General features: G+C 34.7%; 1 pseudogene; it reads left to right on the top strand.

Moving 5' to 3' along the window:
* The window catches only part of LOC149190053 (putative 1-Cys peroxiredoxin), a 30,117-nt pseudogene extending 18,808 nt beyond the window's left edge, over positions 1-11,309 (top strand).
* The last annotated feature ends 354 nt before the right edge of the window (positions 11,310-11,663 follow it).

Consider the following 11,663-nt stretch of genomic DNA (forward strand, 5'->3'; position numbering starts at 1 on the left):
ATCCGATGTTACAAAAACTAACAATCATATGGTTGGGATGGGTAGAACGCTCTATCTCATGAGAAAGATAAAAGAAGAAGAAACCCTTCCTTTAGAAAGATGCATGTAGACAACATGCCTTGAACTCTTCTACAGATTGATGTGATATGACCTCATGGAGAATATGACGTTGGCATTCATGGTTCGTACAATAAAGGAACTATGTATAGACAATCATGTGGAAGAAATATATTAAGAGAAGGTTAAAGAAAAAATTCATAAAAGATGTATCTATGGTCATGTAAGATAAGATAAGTGATAACTAGAAGGATTAGCTATGACATCTCCATGGAGAAGGTATGAAGATCCTGATATGTTGGAAAAGGAGAACCTTGAAAATGTATGTCTTGGAGATTGATTCATATAGTTTGTGAAAAGATGTTGATATTACAAGAAGTTGATGTCATGATGAAAGGCCATCATAAAGAGGTAACTTTGATTTAATGTTCATTTAGATTTTTGAGAAAGCATCTGGTTGGGTTGCAATAGGGCTACCGAAAGAAGGTTGTAAAAGTCACCTACAACTAGTACTCATGTGATTGGATGGATGTTAAAATTGGCAACTAGTGCCAAACTCCATATGGATCACCTTATTTATGGTCATCCGATTCCGACATGTATATATGGAGATATGAATTTATTTGTATTATTGACAAATTGTCAAGGTCGGCCAACAAGCAAAACAAACATTTTCACCCCCAGCGTAACCACAACATTGCATATAAAAGGAGGAGACCTAAACTCATTATTCCACCATCTCATCCTCACATCTCTCTCTCTCTCCTCACTTGTTTGGGTATGCAGATTTGGGGCAACATCTCTCACACGTGCGAAGGAAGGAGGAGGACATTCCATTTAGGGCAAAGTTGACCAGGTTTGACCAAAGTGCAGAAGTGTTGTTTTGGATAGCGTAGACCTCTCCTTGTTTGTGTATTGGGTAAGGTTGCGTCTCCTTAGCAGGCCATAGTTCTGGACACGGTTTTAAGGCCACTTTGACCCTGTGTTGACCAGTGTTGCCTATCCTAGGGCTGGCCACAAGCTTGATTGTAGTTGACCAATGTTTGATTGGGATTTTCAGACGGTTTTGGGCTGATACATCTTGCTGTTGAAGGCTGAGTTGACTGAGATTTGACCGAGCTTATTTGGAGGTCAAATCTGACTTGTTTGACCAACGTTGACTTTGTTGGTTAGGGTTTGTTGTTGTTGTCATAAAATATCAGATTTGTATATTTGTAGTATCTCTCTCTCTCTCTACTGAACTATTGAAGAATATAAGAAGAATTGATCAAGGTTTTTCCCCATATTGGGGTTTGTCCCTGGCTGGTGCCATATCTTGTGTCCTCTTGTCTTGGCTTGTCTTGTACTATTTATGTTTATGTTCTATCTGCATTTTACTATCATGCTGATGTGATTGCTAAATTGGATATTGATATTGGGCTAATAAGAAAATTGAAGTAAATTGCTCTTAAGCATAGAACATACCAAAAATTAACATGGTATCGGAGCTAAGGTGAAGACAAAGCCCAAGCAAGAGTGAAAGAGCAATCACCGAACACAGTTGGACAAGGTCAAAGGCTCAATGGGTTCCTCATCCCACTTCCCGGCTGAAGATAAGCTCCGTGAAAAGTTTGACTATCATAGATGGAAGATGTCTCTTGATCTGACATTGGAAGAACAAGAAGTGTTGGATTATGTGAAGGGTAAAATCCCCGAGCCTCCATCAAATGCATCGGCTGCTACAAAGAACAAATACACCAACACTGAGATCAAAGAAAAGAAGATTATCAGAGATTCCATTGACAAGCGTCTGTTGGCCTACATCTCCGATCTAAGCACCTCCAAGGAGATCTATGACAGATTGGTAAGCATGTTCAAGGTTAGTGATGCGAATCAAATTTTGTTTCTCAAAAATAAATTGAAGGGTATTAAGAAGGGCAAGGACGAGGATATTCAATCCTACTTCTTAAGGATCACTGGGATCAAGAATGATCTTCTATCGATTGGAGAAGTCATTCCTGACAGGGAACATATTATCGCTACCCTTGGAGGACTCTCACCCGATTGGTATATATTTAGAACCATTATTCTCAATAATGATTGAATTCTGGGATTTGAAGAATTGATGTCGAGATGCATTCAAGAAGAAACAAGGATGGTGGAGCAAGAAATGCCTTCTAATAGAGGCAACCCTACTGCTTTCTTCACTCCTACCAAAAGGAGAAACAATGCAGGGTCTAAAGGTCATTTCAATGGAAAGCTTGGATCTAAGGGTGGAAGGAAGGGCAGGGGCTTTGTTTGCAATAAGTTTGGCCACTATGTGAGGGAGTGTCCAAATAGAAGGGACACATCACATGATGATGATCACAATCACTCCAGGGGCAACTTCAACAACCACAATCAAAGGAATGGTGGGTTCAATGGCAAAGGAAAAAGGAATGTGGGACATCAAGGAAATGGTCAACCCTCTAAGAAAGCAAGGAACTGCAGGTATGAAGAATCAGATGTTGTTAACAATAAGCAAAAGGAATACTATCTTATATCAGCCCTCTCCACTACCTCTCCTCCGGACACTTTGGGTAATTGGCTAATTGATAGTGGTGCCTTATGTTAGAAAGTGTAACTAGGTTCGATCATCATAATGACACATTCCAATGAAAATGATGTAAATTGTATCTAGAAAATTATTTTTGTGAATTTGAGGCATGGGTTTCATGCTCAAAAATGTATTTGTTTTAATAGCTCTCATTATGAGCTCTAGGCTAGGTGATAGGTTTATGTCATTGATGTAAATGGTTACACTTGAAGATGTACAATGTATGACTCCAAGATCAAGGGCAGAATCATGGTGCAAGAACAAAAGGCTAGTAATTGACCCCTCCAAACGAATATAGAAGAAGCAATGTATTTTCGACATAAATATATATTTATATTTAAGTGTTCATGTCAGCTTCATATCACATTCACATCGGCTTAGAGGCATGTTATGTCGGCCTAACGGACAACCCTCAAACACTATAAATAAAGTCCTCTCCTCATCTATTTGGACACACAATCACAAGATCCATTATGTCTCCAATAAATGCGAAGAAGATTGTCTTTGAGTGCGAGGAGAAGGAGAAGATCAAGTAGTCGAAGAAGTATGTTCTGTCATCCATAACATCAGTGAGTTCTACTACACGTGTGAAGTTAGGGCATCATTCCATATGCCATCATTGTCAAGGAAAATGCTCAGTCTTGGGTCCATTTGAAAGGCTGATCCATGCAAAGAAGGGTGACCATTGAAGCGAGGGTTCAGGAGGGCTAGAAGAGCCCTAAACCCCTCACATGTACAAAGGAGCAGATCTAGATTAGGGTTGTGTTACAGTCCTAGAATATCTTGATGATAAGGGTTGGTTCTGGGCCTAAAGAGCTCGGTCATTGGGCTAGAAGAAAGCTCCAAGCATAGCGAGGAAGAAGAAGACCTTAAAGAACAAAAAGCTCATTCACACGTGGGAGGAAAGTGTCATCTTCATGTCTGCAACTAGGGTTCCTGAGTAGTCCATTCAAGGAAGCAGATCACATTGTCTCAAGGCAAGCGTTGAGGAGATCCACTAGGCTAGTGGACCATCTTGAGAAAGGGAAGCTTGAAGGAAGAAGAAGAAGGAAGGAGGAAGCCAGTTCATCCATTCATGATAGCAGATCTGATCCATGGGACAACATATCATGGAATTACAGTAGCAGAATGATCTAGCCTTGATCTTAGAGTCACATTGGTCAGAAGGGCCTTATATTGGTCTTGGAAATTTTTCTCAAGAGAAGATACTATAAGAAGAATTACAGTGGGTTTTTCCTCTCATGTTTGGAGAGGTTTTTGCCCTGGCTGCTGCCTGTATCTTGTGTTACTGTTCTTTTGTTTATCATGTTTGGTAGTTGGTTGATTAAGTTAATAATCACTAACAAATAAAAGATCTTGTTTGAATAAATATAAAGGATAAATTTACTTCACAAGCAATTATCGAGATAGAGAAATCATTAATTTCTCAAGCCCTCAGATTTCTCAACACCTCAAGGAACTTAATCGGGTACAAGGAAGCTCTCTCTAATCTGATAGAGAAGGAGACAAAATTGGAGATTATTCTTGGAAACGATGCCACCTATTCGGTGAAGGGAGTAGGAAATGTTACCCTTCAATTGAATCAAGGTAACACGATTCATGTACAAGAAGTTCTATATGTACCTGACCTCAAGAAGAACCTGGTGTCCATTTCAGCAATGGAAGACAAAGGATACAAGGTGGCGTTCATCGATGGAGAGGTACGTGTTTGGAAAAGAAATTTTAAAGATGCTTTTACTCTTGGGTTCCGGGTTGACATAAGGCCCTACTCGATGTGAGACAGATGGTGACAAGGATGCACGAGTTCAAAGTAGAGCATGAAGGTGTATGTTCGAGATGTGCCGAGGGAAAACTTACAAGGGGACCATTCCCCTCAAGTAATAGCAAGACCACAGATATATTGCAGTTGATCCACAGATATTATGCATAGTCATATTATTATATTAACTTCCAATTTATATTAAATTAATATTATTATATTAACTTCGAATTAATATTATTAATAGTAATATTATTATATTAACTTCAAATTAATATTATCAATACTATTAGCCTAGGGGAAATTTACTAATTAATAATGTGAGTAATTCAATTAAAGGAATAATATTACTATTGTTACTATTTCAGTTGTCTTTTGATGATACTCGTTATATTTAAAGAGACTAAACTGATATCATTATTACCTTAATTCTCTGGTAAAAAATCACTATTACTAAATAATATAAATATTATACTTAAAACTAATAACACTGGTCTAGGATAAATAATTAATTAGTATTAATTAATAAAGTGGCTAATGTTATTAAAAGAATGATATTATTATTACTAAACTATTGTTACCATATGAAAACAATGGACAACTAAACAAACAGAGAGGGGAGCAAGGAAAAAACGAAGAAGAGGCTAAGACAAAAGGGTTGGGATCCAACAACTACTAATCTTCCAGCCGTCATCCCTATTGAGATTAATAGGTCTTTTCTCGATCTCAAGGGCTTCCCTAAATTTATGATGGTGAAACTGTGCAACTCTCGCGATAACTTGAGCCTCTTCGATACAGACATGATGTTTAGTCTTCTCGGCATGCTCTGCAAGGGCTGAGGACTTGGCCCTTCCATGCTTCAAGTCTGCTGAGTGCTCACTAATCCTCTGATTAATAGAACGACCTGTTTCACCAATGTATGGGGCCCCACAGGAACAGGGAATGACATAGACACCTTTCATGTCCTTAGGGTTGACAGGATCCTTAACAGATCGAAGGGAGCTACGGATGGTGTTAAGAGGTCTAAAGGTCGAGGGAATATTGTGCTTCTTAAGAATCCTGGCAATCCTATCAGTGGTTCCTTGGATGTAGGGGAGGTGTACCCCCAGGATCCGGTCTTTAAGATCTTTATGGACAGAAGGCTCCTTTCGGGCCTTGAGGAAGGCTTTCTGACCTAGGTGTCTACTGTAACCATTTTTAACGAAGACATCCAGGAGATGAGCCTTCTCCTTTGCCAGGTTTTTCTCATCAGAGATTCTTAATGCACGAGAAGAAAGCATGTTGAGAACGCCTAACTTCTAAGCAGGGAAATGATGAGAGCTGGCGTGGAGATATTGATCTGTATGAGTCTTTTTTCGAAAAACCTGGTGGGAGAAGGAACCATCATTATTCTTAGAGATTAGAACATCAAGGAAGGGAAGACAACCGTTGACTTCATTTTCCATAGTGAACTTAATGGCGGAGGATTGTTCATTGAGATGACGGAAGAAGAGATCCAACTCATCATGACCATGAGACCAAACGGCACCAGTGTCATCAACAAATCTCTTCCAAAGCTTTGGTAAGAGACGGGTTGAGGACAAGGCTCTGGACTCAAAATCCGCCATAAAAAGGTTAGCAACAACCGGGGACAAGGGGTAGCCCATGGCCACCCCACAGGTTTGCTCATAGAACTCTCCTTCGAAGCTGGAAAAGGTGGAAGTAAGGCACGACTCAACTAACCGAGCGGTATCTGGGTCAGTGAGCCTATTGATAACCTTCATGGCCTCATTGATGGGAATAAAAGTATAAAGGGAGACCACGTCGAAACTTACCGGAATATTATTTAATGTTTTTTAAATAAATTTTAATTTATTTTTTGTTTTTTTATTTTTATTTTTTCCAATTTTTATTTTTTACAAGTTTATTCTTTTAATGTTTTTTTAATTATTTCTTTTAAGAAAAATTTAATTGTTTTTCATCAATATTATTTGCAGGGTGAATAATGGACATTTAAACATGAAAATAAGAGAGTTCTACCAAGCTTATATATATATATATATATATATATATATATATATATATATATATTATTTTATGTTTTTTAAAATAATTTTTAATTTTTTTTCCTTATTTTTATTTTTTTCAATATCTATATATATATAAATAAATTATTATTTTATGTTTTTAAAATCATTTTTAATTTGCTTTTTTTTTCTTTATAATTTTTTTCAATTTATTTTATTTATAAGTTTGTTTTTTTAATGTTTTTTTTAATTATTTCTTTTAAGAAAAATTTAATTGTTTTTGTCATCCATATTATTTATTTATTTTTTAGGTTTTTTTTTATGAATTTTTTAAATTATTTTGTTAAGTTATGTCTTTTTTAAATATTTTAATTTTTTTAATTTATTTTTTAATATTTTAAATTTTTTTGTTGATTGTATTTTTTTTAATTTTTTATTGTATTTTTTTTTAATATATATTTTTATTTATTTATTATTATTTTTTTTAAATTGGTGTGTTTTTTTTAGTTTTTATTTTTTCATTGTTTTTTGTTCTCAATATATTTGACATATGTCAAAATAAAAAGCATGTAGAAGTAACAAGGACTACATAGTAGGTAGTACCCGCCATTTAGCTTAATTATAGTTTAAAAAATAATAAAACAGAAAATTTCAATCACAAAAATAAAACAATTAATAAAATATTATATTATATTTTTGAATGTCATCACTAAAAATTAAGTAATATAATTAATTAATATTGTGTATATATATACACGAAGGTACAATAAGTCTAGGAGAACATTTGTTTGTTGATGGTGTACTTCCTTTGAGGTCGAGAACATGTTTTTGTTGATGGTGTACTTCCTTTGAGGTGCACAGGTTTCTGGGAACGACAATTTTTTTTGCGTAATCTTCAATATATTTATTAGTTTCGATTTATTAAATTCAAAAGAAATATCATGTTAATATTATAATATATAATAACCCCACGGGGGTAGGTGAGTTGGTAATCACAATGCGGTGAAGTTCGTTAGAAAGGCGCGCTCCGTACCGAAGGTCACGAGTTCAATTCCCCTAGACTAACCCGGAGCTGTGGAGAGGGGCGAGCGCAGTTTCCCAGGGGTTATAGTGGTAGTGGTCAGAATCGACCCCTTGTAACGCGAGTTGCGAGGCTGCTCCAGTTGCTGATTCCTCTGTAAGCAAAAAAAATATATATATTATAATATTATTATTATTATTATTATATATAAAAATTAGCTTAAAATATATATATTTCTGAATAGTAATGAAATATAGATTTTAAAAAACAATTTCAAAATAAAATATTTACACAAATTTCAAAAATACAAATGATTTAATGGGGAGAGTATAAAAAACTCCAAAATCACATATAAATTCATTTGTTTTATAAAATTGTTCTTTCATCGTAACTGAAGTGTTTCCTATAGAGTGACTTCAATACATTATATATATTAAAATATATATATATATATATATATATATATATATATATATAAAATAAATTATTATTAATATGATAAAGTTAAAATAAAAATAAATTAATATAAATTAAATGGTAATAATTTTTTTAGAAAATATTAACACCATCGCTAAAAATTGTTGGAATTTTAGGGCTTTTCATAGATGTAATATTTTATCTTTAATACTATGCCTGAAAATCTTTGGAATTTTAAGGATTTTCAGAAACATGATATTTTATCTTTAATACCATGCCTGAAAATCATTGGAATTTTAAGACTTTTTAGAGATGTGATATTTTATCTTTAATGTTATTCCTATCATTGGAATTTTAAGGTTTTTCAGAGTCATGGTCTTTTATCTTTAATGCCATTATTAAAAGATGTTGACAGTTTACCCTAAAAAAAAAAAAATTCCAGTATCAACACATTTTGAGGTTTTTTGGTTAAAGTTCTCGTTTTGAGGTAGTAGTTCTCGTTTGATCAATAACTTTGTTAGTGGTGACTTGGTTTTTGAATCAAACAAAGTCAATCAAAACGCAAATTTAAACCTTAAGCCCATTGCCTCAAAAAGACACTTACTTATTTATGAAGCAAAGTCAACACTTTTCACTATTTTTTGCACACAAAAAATTGACTTTTACTTCCAATTTTTTTTATAGTTGAAAACTAACCCCAAAAAAAATTTCCAGCATCAACACATTTTGAGGTTTTTTGGTTAAAGTTCTCATTTTGAGGTAATAGTTCTCGTTTGATCAATAACTTTGTTAGTAGTGACTTGGTTTTTGAATCAAACAAAGTCAATCAAAACACAAATTTAACCCTTAAGCCCATTGCCTCAAAAAGACACTTACCTTGCTTCAACAACAACAAAGGTATGCATCTTCATGAGACATTCTAAAATTAAAAAATTATTTGGCACATGGGTGAATTAACACCTAAGTTGTTTGGTATAGGTACATGGTAGCAGGTTTGGGTATGAGAATGATGCTTTTAGAATTAAAGTATGAGGGTATGATGAGGATACATATATCAAATGCCAGGATACATATATAAAATTTTATGTTTACAATATTATATGATGGAAAGAGAACACTAAAATTAATGAAAATCATCCATGCTTAATACTCATTTTGTAGTTTCAAATCATCAATGATTAATATTCATTTTGTAGTTTCAAATCAGTGAATAATCAAAAAAATTTCCAATGTTAAATATTGGCATTCATCATTTGACTTTTGTTTTTCAATATTGAACCTTTGCATTCATGATTCAACATTAAACATCAACATTTTTTCATTTTCCATATACAACATGGAAATGATATTTAGAAAATTTTGAAATTTAAATTTAATAAAATTGGAATACGAGGACTAAATAAGAGAAAAAGTTGATAAAGATGAAGAACACTTAACATTAAAAAGTATTGAAAAATGTTTCGATTTCTTATACTAAAGCATTGTAAAAAAAGAACCTAACAACTTCCCCATTACGCCTTTGTTAAGCTATTCCAAGTTCACATAACCAAATAAAAATATGATTTAAATTTATAAAGAGGGAACACTTCTTTGTTTGAGCTTTTTCCACGTGACTAGCCTTAAAAACAACCTTATTAGGGCTTTTTATAATCAAAATAACTTTTGTATGCTAAAATCACTTAGACATAACTAATATTTTAAATACAACTCCAAATTCATTAAGGTATGTGAAAAAGTTGTAAGGTACAGTAAAGTAAGTATGGGTACATTTTCAATGTATAAATAAGGGAGGCTGCATGGCAGCTAGTCTCTACTTTGAGCGGGAAGTGGGGCTTGAGCGCTGAACTAGTCATAATGTGATTAGTAAGCTATAAATAACGATAAGCAAAAAATCAACTGAACCGTTCGCGAATGGTCCCTTGCAAATACCATGCTTTAGTGGCAACCATGCACCTATGTAAAAACCAGTTGATCCAGCACTAGTCTAATATGATCTAGTCAATTCAAGCAGAACCAGTAGATTATTCAATTGACTAAGTATCAGTAATCACCACCTATAGTAGTTTACACAGTCGACTAAGCAGCTTAAGAGTCAATTGGATAACCACCAGCAGTAGCATAAGTATGTGCAACAATATTTCCAGATTCATATCTTGCACCAACAACAGTGGTTTAAATATACCCACCAGCATAAGCATATACATTAGTCGAACCAGTTGTTTACCTTGTTGAACCAGTTGACCCAGCAGTGTTTTAAGTAGGTGAACCAGCAGCGACATAGGTAGCGTAGGCATAAGAAGCTAGGAGTAAGGCAATAGAGCCATTTGTATTTCCAGTAGCAGAGGTGGTTTAAGTCGATCCAGACGCAAGAGTAGCAGTGAGTGTAGGCAGTTCCTGTCCCTAAGATCCAGAGCTAGTTTACTTCGTTGCTCAATAAGCAAAAGCAGCATCATCAAAGGAAGAAGCAGATCCAGTAGCATATCCTATTAGAAACCCAAAAGCATAGGTGGTTTATATATATATATATATAAGCAGTGTACGATTTAGCGGTGTGGACGAGCAGCATGTGAATTGCTCTCATCTAATGAGTAATAAATGACTCGGTGGTTAGTAGCATGAGAGTGAACCAGCAATGTAATGGGTGAATCCTGGTGATTGGGTAAGCAAGTGGAGCCATTCTGACTCTGCTAAAATTTTGATTGTAGCGGATTTTACACCCATCTGTACTACTGAGTTGGCAAAGATCGCTGACTACGCTGATGAATTTGAAAGGCGTGGGGTAAAACTTCTTGGGCTCTCATGTGATGATGTTGCAACACATCAAGCTTGGGTGAAAGACATCGAAGCCTTAGCGATTAGTTAATTCTAATTCACGTATCCTTCTCTTCTATTCTGGTAATGATGATCTGGAATTGAAAATGATATATCTGATAATGATGATCTGGAATTGAAAATGATGTATCTATATGGCGGTCATTTGTGATTTTGACAAAATGGGAAAAAAGTGAGGTATCCCATAGTGGGGGATCCAAAGAGGGAGATTCTCCTGCAGTTGAACATGTTGGATCCTGATGAGAAAGATACCAAGGGGACTCCATTGCCCTCCCCTTCATATTATTGGTCTAGATAAAAGGGTGTGTGAAAATTAACCTATTATCTATCTATTTCAGATTCATATTCATGTTTTGAGTATTAATGTTTCAATGGCGGTGACATGTTTTGAAGCAGTTGAAGTTGAGTTTCCTGTACCCGGGCACAACAGGAAGAAATTTTGATGAAGTGCTACGTGTATTGGATTCTCTTCAATTGGTAGCTAAGCATCCTATTGCCACCCCTGCAAATTGGAAAGTGGGTGAACGTGTGATGATATCAGCCTCTGTCAAAAATGAGGTGGCAAAACAGAAGTTCCCACAGGGATATGAGACGATCAGCCTCCAATCTAGAAAAGATTATGTTCGGCTTGTACATGTTTGAAGTGGCAGTTTCCTTCGTTTTTTTTTAACTAGTTTAGTGCTCTTACCAAATGTAATATCTCGTCTTTTAATAATATAAGCAGAGTGTAAATAGTTAATTTGATTATTTTTTTCCCATGGGTGTGAAACTTGTGAATCCATGTTCATATTGCACCTAAATTGAAATTGAATCTCTATGTTGCAAAAGACACTATGGATTTTAATATTGCTCACAATCAATGTTTATATATGTTGTAATAGGAAATATATTGTTATTTTTGAATCTAATTCAATTATTATTATAGCTCTAGCTTTGTAGATTTTATAATAGTCTAGTGGGCTTCTCACACTAAAAAAGGTATAAACTTATTCTACA

Source organism: Pinus tabuliformis, chromosome 3_1, assembly GCF_031772625.1.
Source record: "Pinus tabuliformis cultivar Carrire ecotype Pingquan chromosome 3_1, CPIR1, whole genome shotgun sequence".
NCBI lineage: Eukaryota > Viridiplantae > Streptophyta > Pinopsida > Pinales > Pinaceae > Pinus > Pinus tabuliformis.